Genomic DNA, 17569 nt, shown 5'->3' with positions numbered 1-17569 from the left:
TATCTTCTAATGTCTTACTAGAAATTTTGCATGAATTTTCTGATACAGGCATTTATTTGGGCATGTTTCTCAAAAATATAAGCTTTGATAGGCCAAAGTTTATGTTTATCTTATCTTCCACTGTGTCTTGCCTGTACTTTATACTAATAGTTTTGAATAAATAACTTAAAAATGCTTAATGTAGACCTTTTTACAATGCTTTTATTCATTTTTTATACAAATCATGCATTTATATTTTGTTATGAAAGTACTAAAACCATGATGGAATTTTTTATCCCTTCTGCTCTATCCATTGGTCAAGTCCTACGTGGCCTTTGCTTACAACTAAACTCAAAGGAGAAATGTTACATTCCACTGATTTGTTAATGTATGAAATGCAAAACTGCATCACCAGAATTCACAACTTCTAAATTTGTAAATGATTTACAATAAATAAATTAATTGCCTAGACTTCTAAGTGTGTCTCATGAGCTGTTTGAGTGTAGCTTCTTTAGTTTGCTGTCCCCCAAGTTTTCATTTTTATGCTAAGCAAAAAGCTATGTTGAAAAGACTCCTAATTTCTCATTTTCTGTACTTTCTATGTAATTTCTTGCTAAGGCTATTCATTTTTCCACTTGGATTTGTTCCTTCTTTATTTTCTTGTGAAGAAGAAAGGGTCCCACGTCACAGTCATCAATCAACCCCTATCACCAACACTTCTGTACCCTGAATGGATGTTCTGAGGACCACAGTGCCATGCTGATTTCACTCCATTTTATACTACCATTTTCAATATGCCCCAGTCCATTATTCACGCCGCAGGCTTCAATTTTCCCAAAACTTTGCGCAGGTTCTTTTTTGTTTTTAATGGACCCATCCCCAAATGCCAAATCACTCATGTATTCATTTACTAAGTACATTGTTTTAACAGAGTCTCAACTTGCTGAATACTACTGTCTTGGCAGATATTTCCGTAACTAAATCCAACATATCATTTGTTTTTTATTTACATGCTTATGCTTCTTCTTCTTGCTCCCAAAAGAATCTAACATAGCTTACATAAACATCAGATAAAAACAAGTAAAAAAGAAAAAAAAGCAGTTTATCCAGAAAATGCATGATCTGTATACATTTGATAAAGTAGGAGCACAGATTTGATTCTAAGTTTTTCAGTGTCCAAACAGAAAGCCAAGAAGAAAGATACATGTACCTATAGGATTCACAATGTGTATAAGATTAAACTTGGAGAATAATCAAAATCTGTTGCTCAGGAGTAGGACGATTATTTCCAAAGTGAGATCAGAAAGCTATTTCTTCTGTAAGTCCTTCCCAAGAGAACACATGTGCTATAACACCAATGCTCTCAACAACATCCTCACAATAATGGAGCAGCTGCTTTCAATAGGGCTGTTTCCAGGAAAGCACCTCAATGTTTGAGAACTGTCTAACACAGTTAGAATATGGGGATTGAATTTGGTTAACTAGGTACGTTTTCAAAACTTATTATAGGCACAGCTTACCAGTGATAATGATAGCAAGGACAATTACAGCTGTTGGAGTATTTATTATACATGGTACAATGCACAGCACTTTATGTACATTGTTATTTAATCCTTACAGTAACCACTTGAAGTAGACATAATCCCATTACACAAGTAAAATTTAAAGTGTTTAAGGAGCTCCATAATGAATACTCAGTAATATTGGTCAACAAACCAAACGCTGCCACCACTTTAGAACCCTCTCAAGCCTGATCCATCAGTCCTCTCTTCCTCAAAGTAACCACTCTCCTGACTTCTAGCATAATGAATTTGTCTGCCTGTGTTAAATTTAATTTAAATGAGGCCAGGCATGGTGGCTCACACCTGTAATTCCAGCACTTTGGAAGGCTGAGGCGGGTGAATCACTTGAGGCCAGGAGTTCAAGACTAGCCTGGCCAACATGGTGAAACCCCCATATCTACTGAAAATACAAAACTTAGTTTGGTGTTGTGGTGGTTACCAGTAGTCCCAGCTACTGGGGAGGCTGAAGTGGGAGAATAATTTGAACCTGAAAGGTGGAGATTGCAGTGACCCAAGATTGTGGCTCTGCACTCCAGTCCGGATGACAGAATGAGACTCCATCTCAAAAAAAAAAAAAAAAAAAAAAAAAAACAACTTAATATAAATGAAATCATATGGGATATTATTTGATGTCTGGTATCTTTCACTCAAAATTGTCTGTGGAATTCATTCATGTTGCTGTGGACAGTTTTAGTTTGCTAATTTTCATTGTTGTGTAGTTTTCCATTCTACGAGTGTACCACGTTTACCATTGTATATGGTCAATGAATGTTTTTGTTTACAGTTTTTTTTTACTATTATGCATATTGCTGTAAGGTTTTTTTCATATCTAGTTCTCAGGGCACACGGGTACACATTGTTGCAGTAAATACAATACTCCACTTCGGAGTAGAATTGTTAGAACATAAATATGAACGTCTTCAGTTCTAGTAGATAAAGCTACGCTTTCTGTGTGGTTGTTTTCTGTTCCTTTCTCCTCATAATTTCCTATTTCACCTACATCAGAAAAATAGCTCAAATCAATCAAAGCCATTTACTAATAAAATAAACCCTACAAAAGCTTTTTATTTCTAAACAAAATTGCAGCAAATAATGACTAAATTTTCTTTGAAATATTTAGTACCCAAAAGAAGTATGAGTGAAGTTTTATTCTATTTTAATTATAGGATGTGGTAAATGAGCGACTGCATGCCTATTGCTGTAGGCAGGAAGCCCTTTCAAGGACTCCTTGACACCACCTATCAGACCAAAGCACTAAGATTTCTTTGAACTTGAATTTTAAGTGCCCTGAAATACTGTAATCTTAATTAGCTATGACACATAAATTACTTCATTTTACACCCACGACCATTAGTATTCAGAATTCCCAGCCAAAGTTTCTAAGTTCTCAGATTAATGTTTATGCCAGAAAAGCTATTATTACCCTGGGAAGGAAATATCTCTTGCCTTCAGTAAAAAGGTATAAAACAGAAAATGATGCTTTCCACTTGGTAGATCTTAGTGAATTTACCAGGAAAATTGCTTAACTGTTCTCTTAACACTATTCTCCAGCACTTTCAGAAATTATTACCCAGCTTTAACAAATAAATATTAACAGCTCTCACTCATAGGCAGGTGTTGAACAAAGAGAACATGTGGACACAGAGAGGGCAGCATCACACACTGGGGTCAGTTGTAGGGGGACTAAGGGAGGGACAGTGAGGGGGAGAGAGTGGGGAGGGATAATGTGGGGAGAAATGCCAGGTATCGGTGATGGGGGGAGGAAGGCAGCAAACCACCTTGCCATGCATGTACCTATGTACAATCCTGCATGATCTGCACATGTACCCTAGAACCTGAAGTACAATCTAAATAAGTAAATAAATAATAAAATTAATAAGATCATTTCAAAACAATTTCTCAACTGAGATCCATGTAGCTCATCTAGGGTGTTTGCAAAATTTCCATGAAAATATTTTAATTCTGTGTTTTCATTTACTTATCTGAATATAGAGAAAGTTAATGAAGCACTTTCTGGATCACTTAGAGGACCGCCTTTCACTGAGCATCTGCAGCTCTCAGTGTCTGTGTTCCTGGTTGCCTTCACTTGTACGATAGCATCAGTACTCAATGCATTAAAACTAAACTTCAGGCTAATGAGAAAGGAAGAAAAGGTGTACGCTAACAAGGTGTTCAGACACGCAGTTTAAAAATAATTCAGATTTTAAATAATGAAAGAACTGAGGTATCATGCAGCACATGGTAATTAAAGCATGCCAAACTCAAAACATGTCAAAAGAATTGGTGCTATGGCACCCAGTATCATTTTCAACAAAACAACATTAAATGAGTATCATCAATTTGAATTTTACTGTTTTATGGGTTTGAATTTAATCTATAAACACATTTTGTTTATAGATGTGTAAGAGCTATAGAAATACAGAGTTTATATCTACTTTTATATTTGTACCTATTTGAAACGTATAAAAATAATATAAATAAAAATGTGGAGTCTGTCAGAATTGATTTTCTTTGAAATGCTTCTTTATATATTTTATATATGAAGTTTGAAAACACTGCCCTAACAGGTTAGTGATGAGATTAGCTTATATTTTTTGTGAATTCTACCTGCGTTATCTTTTTTTTGCTTTTTTCTTGAGGTGGAGTTTCCCTCTTGTTGCCCAGGCCGGAGTGCAATAGCGCCGTCTTGGCTCACTGCAACCTCTGCCTCCAGGTTCAAGTGATTCTCCTGCTTCGGCCTTCCGAGTAGCTGGGCATACAGGGATGCACCACCACACCCAGCTAATTTTGTATTTTTAGTAGAGTATCTCCATGTTGGTCAGGCCTACATTATCTTTTTAAATTCTTCCCAGCACACGACATCATAAGTGCTGTCTCTGGCCCATGTTACTGATAGGAAAAAGATGTTTAGACAAGTTGGACCCACAATTCAGAAGAAGCTGCCCTGAGTTTCACACACATAATTATAACTATGAGGTATGAGGAATTAGAATGCATCACCAAGAGCAGAAAGATTTTCCTCAAAGCATAGACAAAGGGAGGTTCTTTCAGAGAAGCGACCATTCAGAGAGAAGCAAACCTCACAAAGTCTCGGGTGATTTCCCGGGCAGCATTACATCTGCACATCATTTAGGCCTGGGCCTCATCTATGTAGTTTTAGGTTCCACTTCTGCCACTCTTCTGCTACTGCTATCATTTATCCTCATGGGTTTCACCTTGGAGAACTGTTCCTTTAACTGTTAAAATCAGCTGCATTCAAACCTTTTTTTTGTCTGGTTTTTAAAGACAGAGTCTTACTCTATCATACAGGCTGGAGTGTAGTGACACCAGCATAGATCACTGTAGCCTCAAACTCCTGAGCTTAAGAGATCCTCCCACTTCAGCCTCCCAAGTTGCAGGGACTACAGGTACATACCACCACACCCAGCTATTTTTTTTTTTTTTTTTTTAAGAAACGGGGTTTTGCTATGTTGCCCAGGCAGGTTTCAAACTCCAGGGCTTAAAAAATCCTCCCTCCTTGGTCTTCCAAAGTGCTGAGATTATTAGTGGAACTGCTTTTGACTATCACTACTGCTGTTTCTTCAGACACTAGTTATACACTCCATGACCACAGAAGGCCAAGAAGACTCATCTTATCAAACCATGAGAAGTCCAAACTATAACAAGGACTTCTAATTTTGCTTATCTTAGGGGAGGGGAAAACCATGCAGGCAATGGGCAGAGCAGAAACAAAATAAGGGATATTTATGTGAACACTTCTACCTCTCTGTGAAGAAAGAGATGGCATTTAAATATAAACAATAATTGCCTGGTATGGTTATGTCTCAACTCTCCCCAGCTGCAGTTTTAGGATATACTGGGCAACAGCGACCAGGAGAGCTTCAGCTTAGGGAGGAAATGCCACTGATTTGATGTGAAAGACTAACGAGAGATATTTCAGTTGCTCTTCTTACAAACAATAAAATGTTATAAGATGCCTTAAGATGATGATTCAATTAGATTTATAGAATAAGTTCTTGACAGTAAGTATAAATAAACACTGGAAGAGAAGCTAAGAAAGATCTAAAACAGCAACTCCCAAAACAAACAAAGCTCGTCAAGTTTAATAACTCTTCACTGAGGACCAAAATAGCCTTATTTCCCTTAATGATAATTCTGAATACGTTCCTCATAAAATGAGCTGTCCATCCTGTATTAATTCTTGCATGATTATTTTTCTCTGAAGTGTATCCACAGTTTTTCTTTTTTAACATTTATTATATTTTTCTGACAATTTTTAAAATTGATGTGCTTGGACCATTTGTATTTAATCTATCTTTAAAATTTTATTTTCTTTTTAGTTGGCAAATGATCATTTTATACATTTATAGGATACAATGTGATTATGATATGTGCATGCATTGTAAAATAATGAAATATTTTAAAACACATAAGAATAAAGAAATTTGTGTATATATCTATATATAATGAAAGAGCGAAAAAAATCTATGCATATACTACCTAGCTTAAGAAAAAAGATTTCCCGGCAAGATGGCCGTTTAGGAACAGCTCAGGATTGCAGCTCCCAGTGAAAGCGCAGAGGGTGAGTGGACGCCGCGTTTTTATTGCCCACAGACTAGGAAATTCCCGGGCAGAGGTGCTCCACGGTCGCCAGCGCGGCTGTTTCGGCCAGCGCGGCTGTGCCGGCTGGTGCCGCTGCTTTGCCCCGCGCGGCTGCTTTGTCGGCGCCGCGGAGCCGCGGTTCTCCGTACAAAATACACCGGTCCGGGTGCCCTTTTGGCTGGCGATTGGAGCCACGGGAAGTCACCCATATGCTGGTTCAAAAAGGGGACTGAGCAGAGAACCAGGACAGTAGATTCCAGGGCAAAAAAAAAAAAGAAAAAAAAGCGCCACAAACCTCAGTGCCGCTGTTTAAGCCAGCGCAGTGAGTGGCCGCAGGGGAAAACAAACAGACCCCGGCGCCTCTTCAACAGGCGACTGGAACACCAACTTAAAAAAGGCTCTGAGGCAGGGAGCCAGGTGATCAGGCTCGGCTGGCCCCACCCCCACAAAAGAACAGCAACCAGAAACTCTGGATTGAGAATTTCACAGTGAGCACAGCTGAACCCGGGACAGTCCAGCTCTGTGGGGGAGGGGCGTCCGCCATTACCGAGGCAGCCCGCCGTTGCCAAGGCAACACGCCACAGCAGAGACTCCGCCCCATCGCCAAAGCAGTTCTAAGGCGGGCCACCATCGCCAAAGCAGTTCTAACTACACCCATATAAACAGGACTGCAGGGAAGATCACTCGGCAGCGGGGCGCAGCCCACAGCAGCTCAGCAAAGCTGCTATAGGCCGACAGTGACTAGGCTGCCTCCTTGCTGGGCTGGGCAGGTCTGAAGGAAAAAAAGAAAAAAAAAAAAAAAAAAGAAGGCAGCAGCATAACGGAAACTCATAAATAAAACCCTAAATCCCTGGGACAGAGCACCTGGGAACAAAAAGCAGTTTATGAGTTCTGCTGCAGCAGACCTAAAAGTACCTGCCCAGCAGCTCTGAATGAACAACAACAGAGCTCACAGCTCACCATTTGAGCTCCTATAAAGAAAAGACCATCTCCTCAAGCAGCTCCCTGACCCCTATATATCCAAAAAGACACCTCATAGAGGAGAGATCAGATTGACACTAGGCGGGTATCCTTCTGGGACAAAGATAGAAGAAGAAGAAAACTGGTAACAACCCTTGCTGTTCAACAGCTGCTGCAGGTGAACCCCAGGCAAGCAGGGCCTGGAGTGAACCTCAGCAGACCTACAGCAGAGGGGCCAGACTGTCAGAAGGAAAACCAAGAAGCAGAAATAACCTCATCATTAACAAACAGAACGTCAATCTGAAAGATGTGAGACCCAATCTGAAAGCCAGCAACTACAAAGTCGACAGGTGGATAAATCCTTAAGGATGGGAAGAAACCAGCGCAAAAAGGATGAAAACACCCGAAACCAGAACACCTCTCCTCCTAAAAGGGATCACAACTCCTCGCCAGCAAGGGAACAAGGTTGGATGGAGAATGAGTGTGATGAAATGACAGAATCAGAATTCAGAAGGTGGGTAGTAAGAAACTTCTGTGAACTTAAAGAACATGTTCTAACCAAATGCAAAGAAACTAAGAACCTTGAAAAAAGATTTGACGAAATGCTAACAAGAATGGACAAAATAGAAAGGAATATAAGTGAATTGATGGAGCTGAAAACTGCAACACGAGAACTTCGTGAAGCATGCACAAGTATCAACAGCCGACTTGACCAAGCAGAAGAAAGGATATCAGAGGTCGAAGATCAACTCAATGAAATAAAACGGGAAGGCAAGACTGGAGAAAAAAGGGTAAAAAGGAACGAACAAAGTCTCCAAGAAATGTGGGACTATGTGAAAAGACCTAATCTACGTTTGATAGGCGTACCCGAATGCGACGAAGAGAATGAATCCAAGCTGGAAAATACTCTGCAGGATATTATCCAGGAAAACTTCCCCAACCTAGCAAGGCAGGCAAACATTCAAGTCCAGGAAATACAGAGAACACCACAAAGATATTCGTCAAGAAGAGCAACCCCAAGGCACATAATCGTCAGATTCACCAGGGTCGAAATGAAGGAGAAAATACTAAGGGCAGCCAGAGAGAAAGGTCGGGTTACCCACAAAGGGAAGCCCATCAGACTCACAGCAGATCTCTCAGCAGAAACCCTACAAGCCAGAAGAGAATGGGGGCCAATATTCAACATCCTTAAAGAAAAGAACTTTCAACCCAGAATCTCCTATCCAGCCAAACTAAGCTTCATAAGTGAAGGAAAAATAAAATCCTTTGGGAACATGCAAGTACTCAGAGATTTCGTCACCACCAGGCCAGCTCTACCAGAGCTCCTGAAAGAGGCTCTACACATATAAAGGAACAACAAGTACCAGCTCAACTAAAGGGCAAAACAGCCAGCTAGCACCAAAATGGCAGTATCAAATTCACACATAACAATATTAACCCTAAATGTAAATGGACTAAATGCCCCAATCAAAAGACACAGACTGACAAATTGGATAAAAGACAAAACCCATCGGTGTGCTGTATCCAGGAAACCCATCTCACATGCAAGGATACACAAAGGCTCAAAATAAAGGGATGGAGGAAGATTTACCAAGCAAATGGAGAGCAAAAAAAAGCAGGAGTTGCAATTCTCATCTCTGATAAATTAGACTTTAAAGCAACAAAGATCATAAGAGACAAAGAGGGACATTACATAATGGTAAAAGGATCAATGCAACAAGAAGAGCTAACGATCCTAAATATATACGCACCCAATACAGGAGCACCCAGATACATAAGGCAAGTTCTTAACGACTTACAAAGGGACTTAGACTCCCACACAATAATAGTGGGAGACTTTAACACCCCATTGTCAACATTAGAGAGATCAACCAGACAGAAAATTAACAAGGATATCCAGGACTTGAACTCAGACCTGGAATAAGCAAACCTAATAGACATTTACAGAACTCTCCACCCAAAATCCACAGAATATACATTCTTCTCAGCACCACATCACACCTACTCTAAAATTGACCACATAATTGGGAGTAAATCACTCCTCAGCAAATGCAAAAGAACGGAAACCGTAACAAACAGTCTCTCAGACCACAGTGCAATCAAGTTAGAACTCAGAATTCAAAAACTAACTCAGAACCGCACAGCTTCATGGAAACTGAACAACTTGCTCTTGAATGTTGACTGGATAAACAATGAAATGAAGGCAGAAATAAAGATGTTCTTCGAAACCAACGAGAATGAAGACACAACATACCAAAATCTCTGGGACACATTTAAAGCAGTATCTAGAGGAAAATATATAGCAATAAGTGCCCACATGAGAAGCAAGGAGAGATCAAAAATTGACACCCTATCGTCAAAACTGAAAGAGCTAGAGGAGCAAGATCAAAAAAACTCAAAGTCTAGCAGAAGACAAGAAATAGCTAAGATCAGAGCAGAACTGAAGGAGATAGAGACACAAAAAACCCTTCAAAAAATCAATAAATCCAGGAGCTGGTTTTTTGAAAAGATCAACAAAATAGACAGACCACTAGCCAGATTAATAAAAAAGAAAAGAGAGAATAACCAAATTGATGCAATAAAAAACGATAAAGGGGATATCACCACAGATTCCACAGAAATTCAAACTATCATCAGAGATTATTACAAACAACTCTATGCACACAAACTAATAAACCTGGAAGAAATGGATAAATTCCTGGACACTTGCCTCCTGCCAAGCCTAAACCAGGAAGAAGCCGAAACCCTGAACAGACCCATAACAAGGTCTGAAGTTGAGGCAGCAATTAAGAGCTTACCACCCAAAAAAAGCTCAGGTCCAGATGGGTTCACAGCTGAATTCTACCAGACATACAAAGAGGAGCTGGTACCATTTCTTCTGAAACTATTCCAAACAATACAAAAAGAGGGAATTCTTCCCAAATCATTTTATGAGACCAACATCATCCTGATTGCAAAACCCGGCAGAGACTCAACAAGAAAAGAAAACTTCAGGCCAATATCCATGATGAACATAGATGCAAAAATCTTCAATAAAATACTGACAAGCCGATTGCAACAGCACATCAAAAAGCTTATCCACCATGATCAAGTAGGCTTCATCCCGGGGATGCAAGGCTGGTTCAACATACGCAAGTCTATAAACGTAATTCACCACATAAACAGAACCAAAGACAAAAACCACATGATTATCTCAATTGATGCAGAGAAGGCCTTTGACAAAATTCAACAGCCCTTTATGCTAAAAACACTCAGTAAGCTAGGTATCAGTGGAACGTATCTCAAAATAATAAAAGCTATTTATGACAAACCAACAGCCAATATCATACTGAATGGGCAAAAACTGGAAGCATTCCCCTTGAAATGTGGCACCAGACAAGGATGCCCGCTCTCACCACTGCTATTCAATATAGTATTAGAAGTTCTAGCCAGAGCAATCAGGCAAGAAAAAGAAATAAAGGGCATTCAAATAGGAAAGGAGGAAGTCAAATTGTCTCTATTTGCAGACGACATGATTGTATATCTAGAAGACCCCATCGTCTCAGCCCCAAACCTCCTGAAACTGATAAGCAAGTTCAGCAAAGTCTCAGGATACAAAATCAATGTGCAAAAATCACATGCATTCCTATACACCAGTAACAGACTTAAAGAGAGCCAAATCAAGAACAAACTTCCATTCACAATTGCCACAAAGAGAATAAAATACCTAGGAATACAACTAACAAGGAATGTAAAGGACCTCTTCAAGGAGAACTACAAGCCACTGCTCAACGAAATAAGAGAGGACACAAACAGATGGAGAAACATCCCATGTTCATGGTTAGGAAGAATCAATATCGTGAAAATGACCATACTGCCCAAAGTAATTTACAAATTCAATGCTATCCCCATCAAGCTACCAATGACCTTCTTTGCAGAACTGGAAAAAACCACCTTAAACTTCATATGGAACCAAAAGAGAGCCCGCATAGCCAAGTCAATTCTAAGCAAAAAGAACAAAGCAGGGGGCATCACACTACCAGACTTCAAACTATACTACAAGGCTACAGTAATCAAAACAGCATGGTACTGGTACCAAAACAGAGATATAGACCAATGGAACAGAACAGAGGTCTCGGAGGCAACACAACATATCTACAACCATCTGATCTTTGACAAACCAGTCAAAAACAAGCAATGGGGAAAGGATTCCCTGTTCAATAAATGGTGTTGGGAAAGCTGGCTAGCCATGTGCAGAAAGCAGAAACTGGACCCCTTCCTGACACCTTACACTAAAATTAACTCCAGATGGATTAAAGACTTAAACATAAGACCTAACACCATAAAAACCCTAGAAGAAAATCTAGGCAAAACCATTCAGGACGTAGGTGTAGGCAAGGACTTCATGACCAAAATGCCAAACGCATTGACAACAAAAGCCAAAATAGACAAATGGGACCTAATCAAACTCCACAGCTTCTGCACAGCAAAAGAAACAATCATTAGAGTGAATCGGCAACCAACAGATTGGGAAAAAATGTTTGCAGTTTACCCATCTGACAAAGGGCTGATATCCGTAATTTACAAAGAACTAAAGCAGATTTACAAGAAAAAAACTAACAAGCCCATTCAAAAGTGGGCAAAGGATATGAACAGACACTTCTCAAAAGAAGACATACGTGAGGCCAACAAACATATGAAAAAATGCTCATCATCACTGGTCATCAGAGAAATGCAAATGAAAACTACACTGAGATACCATCTCACGCCGGTTAGAATGGCGATCATTAAAAAATCTGGAGACAACAGATGCTGGAGAGGATGTGGAGAAATAGGAACACTTTTGCACTGTTGGTGGGAGTGTAAATTAGTGCAACCATTGTGGAAGACAGTGTGGCGATTCCTCAAGGACCTAGAAATAGAAATTCCATTTGACCCAGCAATCCCATTACTGGGTATATATCCAAAGGATTACAAATCGTTCTACTATAAGGACACGTGTACACGAATGTTCATTGCAGCACTGTTTACAATAGCAAAGACCTGGAACCAACCCAAATGCCCATCGACGATAGACTGGATAGGGAAAATGTGGCACATATACACCATGGAATATTATGCAGCCATCAGAAACGATGAGTTTGGGTCCTTTGTAGGGACATGGATGAACCTGGAAACCATCATTCTCAGCAAACTGACAGAAGAGCAGAAGATCAAACACCGCATGTTCTCACTCATAGGCGGGTGTTGAACAATGAGAACACATGGACACAGGGAGGGGAGCACTACACACTGGGGTCAGTTGGGGGGAAATAGGGGAGGGAGGGTGGGGGGTGGGAAGCTGGGGAGAGATAGCAAGGGGAGAAATGCCAGATGTAGGTGATGGGGAGGAAGGCAGCAAATCACACTGCCACGTGTGTTCCTATGCAACAATTTTGCATGTTCTTCACATGTACCCCAAAATGTAAAATGCAATAAAATAAATAAAGGGGAAAAAAAAAAAAAGAAAAAAGATTTCCCATAATGTTTGAATCTCTTTCTGTACTTTTCCTTGATAGCATTCAAGTTTGTCACTCCCAAGAAAATATTATCATGCAATTTTATCATTCCCTTGATTTCTTCATAGTTTTATGTATGTGTATGTATATCTCAAAATAATGTATTATAATTACTGATATATTTTGATTTGTTTCTACTGCAGTTTTTAAATCTATCCTACTTTTAAATTATTCTCTGATATAGAGTTTTTACATTTTTTATTTCATATTTTTGCTCTATTAGTAAACAAGTTTCATATCTATTATAATTTTTTCAGTGGTTATTCTTAAAATTCTAACATGAACACTGATGTCAATATAAAATTATTCAAAACCTTTCTTCTCATACCAAATAATATGATAATTTTAAAATGGGTTAACTCTGATCATCTACATTCCAGCATACGTGTTATTACATAAATCTTTTGGTTCTCACATATTTTCTTAACCCTCCCATATTGAACATAATTCTTATTGTGTATATAGTCAATGTTTGCTTAGATTTGCAAAGATCTTTGCCATTTTCTTTGCCAAGAAAAAAGTATTTAGAAGAGCTTCATACTGCATCTTTTCCAACTACTGATACGTCTAACACCATAGGGACTTCAAAATTGTACGGTCTAGGGGCAAGGCTGATGGTACCACAGCCTACAGCTGCTACAGCACTTTAATGTTTTGTGACCCCTCAAAAATGGGAGCCTCCAAGTCACCCAGTATATGGGCCAGAGCACATATTGATGCTTTGTGTCACTAAATTATAGCATATGTTAGATAATAGCATTTATATTCAATAATAGCATCACTTATCATCTAATAATATTGTTATTACCTTTCTTTACCATTCTTTTGTTTACATTTTTCATATATACCTGACAAAAGAATAACAGTGATGATAATTATATTCTGAAGTGATCCTCTCCATCACTGTCCTCACCTTAAACTCTTACATAGACCTTTTGCACTTCCTTCAATCTACTTCTCTTTACATTTATGTAAAACATTATGCATGTATACTTAATTTTTTAATAAATGTATTATACCATAATATAAATTTTTTGCATAGTCGCTAGTAATTAATTGCATTTTAAAATTATTCAATGTCAGAGATTTGTGTTCATGCGTTTGTGTTCATTTCTGCATTTCTACACAGGGTCTGTAGACAGACTGTCAATATTGACAACCCAGTGCTGCCTTTTTCTTTGTGTAATTGGTACACAAGATTTAAACATCAGTAAATCACATCACATGTCTCCCAATTCATTCATATGTTTTAAGTTGACTTCTCTTAAATTCAATTCAGTTAAGCCCATATAAGAGTAGCAGACAAATGAAATATTTATTGCATACCTATGAATAACTTTATTTTAGGGATATAGAAAACTTAGTTCTGTCTATGTAATTAACCACCTAAAAGAAAATGGTTGTATGATATACATTAAGTCATCTATGGGATGCAAGTATTAATACGTACCAATAGTACTGAGAAAAGCATTTCCTAAATGTTTATCCCATATAATAAATAAAATGGGTTGGTGAAGTATACGTGCTTTTATGGTAATAAATGTAAATTAAATCTATATTTTATGTTATTCTCTGCTTGAAATTAAAACACAGGCTGTAAAGTTTCTACTTAAATTGCCAGAAGATTAAAAATATTATCCACTTTGGATCTACTTAAACTTGTCATATTTAGTACATACAACAGAACAGAATAGCTTAGAAAACATAAACTCTTCTGAACTCAATTTATCTCATCCAAACAGCTACTTTGGATGAGATCTGTACTATGCAATTTCTATTTGAAAGAGACACCAGACCTAACAGCAGATATTCTGAGCACTTTGGACCCTTCAAAAGTGGATAAAAAACAGTCAATGAAAATTTTAAATAAATACTGGTCTGTCAGTTGATCTTCATAATAACATGCAGAATACTTATTATAAACTAGGGATCATTCACATTTATATTGTTTAGGTCTTATTTGATATTACCATTTTCCAATCAGTGAAGTAACATTGAAACATACACTTTACGTCCAAAAGAACAACATTTTCTGGGATGTGGAAATACATTGTCCATTTAGAGTTCTTTTACAGCAAGCAGGTGGTCAAGGAAAACAACTTGATAAGATTAATGAAGGCGATATTAAACTATGCATGAAAATCAGAATTATAAACATGTCCTACTTAACAGAAGATCTTAACTGATAAGATTTCATTACACTGTAACCTCTCTTTTTCCTAACCTCGCCACTAAGTATGCCCAGAATAGTAATTGCTTAGCTATTAAAAGCAATTTTGCTGAAATCAGACCCAAGAGAATGCTGTTGACTCATGTATATCTTGAACAAGTTGAAATATTTGTCTGTAGATCAATTTGTCTTTTAACCTCTCACAGTTCTCCCCATTCTTGTCACACAGGACTTCCATGTGTTCTTACTGCCCTCTACAACTAACCCTTCTCGTTGGAGGATGGCTGTCTAAGTAACTACCAGTCATTTATGGAAGCTCTTTTTATTGCTCATTACATATCAGTACCTAACAATATAATACAAGGCATCAGGAGCTCAAAAAATAAATAACACAACTCTTGCTTTTAAGGAGCTCCAGTGGAGCAGAAAAAAAGTCCCCATCTTTGTGTTGGTGCAGAAAGAGATTTGGGTTCAAGGTTTGATGGGGAGCATGAAAGAGGTGGACTACGCCAATGGATAAGGGAGGAAATACATAAGATCTAGTTCGAGAGATGAATAAGAATTGTGGTTACAAACAAGGGGAAGAAGGATGAGGAACTCTGAGAGTGGCTACTTCATGTGGAACTGCACAGAGGGGTCAAACAGCTTGAATATGCAGATTTGCCATGGCTGGAATACAGGGGCGAGGGAAGGAATGGATGAAATATGCATGTAGAGGTAGATAGGGAATTGTGTATAGCAGCACAGTGAGGCTATATATTGTATTTAATCAATTCTGAGATGCACATATTTTCACATCCCTGAGATTGGGATGCAGCTTTCCCATGATGTCATCTTGCAGTCACTGTCACATGTGACGTTGTTTTTACCAGCATTCGTAAAAACGTGGTCATAGCTATTCCAGGCTTCAGGTGAGCTCTGTGTAGCATATTGGATTCAGGCTATTAAAATATCTTAAAAGGTTTACTCATAATTCAGTGTTGAAACAAAGAAAGGATTATTGTTTATGTAGATTTTATTTAGATTCTCATTCAAGAAAATATAAAGAAATTAAAAGATAATTAAAAATTTGAACATTTACTGGCTATTGATTAAATTCGAGAATTCTAAACTTTGTCAGTCAAGATATTATGGTTAAGCTTGTTTTTAAAAAGAGTCTTTCTCTTTTAGAGATAAACTAAAATATTCATTGATGAACTCATTTGATACCCTACATTTGCTTCTAAATAATACAGGGACAGGAATGGATGAAAGTAGAAATTAAACAAGGTTGGCCCTAAGCTGATAATTGTTCAAACAGTTATGAGAACGGAAGTATTTTAGGATTTGTTAGCTGCACATTTTAAAAATATTTATATTATGAGAATGTTTTCCTTTTAAAAAGAATATATATACACACACATACATCTATGTGCACGTATACAATAACTTGTGTAAGTTCTCATAGCAAGGAATGAAGCTGAAATTCAAATTATAATCTAATTCCAGATTCCCTGTTCTCTACATTGAATACGCTATAATGACTCTAAACATGGATGAGAAATGTCCCTTCAGAGTCTGTCAACTCATTCCACCTCACCAAGCTATCAATGGCAGACTCTAAAAGAGACAGGATGTCTTCCCTAATGGAATTTCTGGTCAGAGTTGCAGAGGATACCAGTAGGGTCTATGGCTGTTTGTCATACCACCCACAACTGCCCCATATCAGATGATGTCTCTCTAGAGACAATGCATTCCAGACCCCTGTGGTTCCCCAACAGCTGGTCTACTGTGGCCCAGATCTTCCAGCAACGCTATCTAGACAGCGGTATCAGGACATAGCTGGTAGGTTCCTGCAGCTGGCATAAAGGCTCTGAGAGGTCAAGAGGGAGGCTGGGGAAGGTTTAGAGTCTATAGTGATAAATAGCCAATTGTAGGCTTTGAATTAGAGATGCCATGGTCAAGGTAGGCAAGAGCACAGCTGTGGGGTTGTAGACAGGGCACCACCAGAAAGAAGTGAGGAGATGGATGAGCCTGACTGACAGAGAGGATGTTTGCCCTCTTATTTCTTCTTTCCATATGTTAGGTGATAGTTGGGACCAGCAGGAGGTGGGACGAAAGGGCCTAATGCAATCAGGGGAACAGTCAAGGGATGACAGGATCAACACATTTCTGATTAAAGCAGAGATAAGGGAGCCTGACTTGACTATGGGGCTCTTCTAACACCAGAAGAAACTTGGGTTTTGCCTTTTTGAAACTTGGGCTAGTTGGTGATAGTACAGAGGGGTGAACTGCTAACTATAAACTTAGATTAGAGAGCAAGCAAAATAGTTTGTGATAGGCCAGATCAGTGGGGAAAAAAATGGCTAAGTACTCAGTCTCTTCTTAGGTAAGGCCAATACATCTAATTCAAAATTTTAAACATGTTTCCCATGGGATAGACTGAACATCTGGGTAATTTAAAAACGATACTTCTATATTGGTTGTTTTGGTCCCATGAAGACACAAGCTTACTAAATCACACAATCAAGAATTGGGAGGCAAAGTAGCACATGACTTACAAGAATCAGAAACAGACTAGATCAGAAAACAGACCAAAAGAAGGAAAAGAGATTCTTGCTTTTCAAAGTATAGTTCATGACCCAACAGCCTGGGCGTCCTCTAGGAGCTTGTTAGGTATACTGATCTCAGGCCTATCACTAGACCTACTGCATGAAAACACATTCCACCACCCCTGCCCAGGCAATTCAGCAGCAATTAAGGCATGAAAGCACTCCTAG

The sequence above is a fragment of the Sapajus apella genome, unplaced genomic scaffold (assembly GCF_009761245.1).
Source record: "Sapajus apella isolate SASKATOON/1434 unplaced genomic scaffold, GSC_monkey_1.0 scaffold35, whole genome shotgun sequence".
Lineage (NCBI taxonomy): Eukaryota > Metazoa > Chordata > Mammalia > Primates > Cebidae > Sapajus > Sapajus apella.
The sequence above is the reverse complement of the archived record's forward strand: the minus strand, read 5'-3'. Positions refer to the sequence as shown.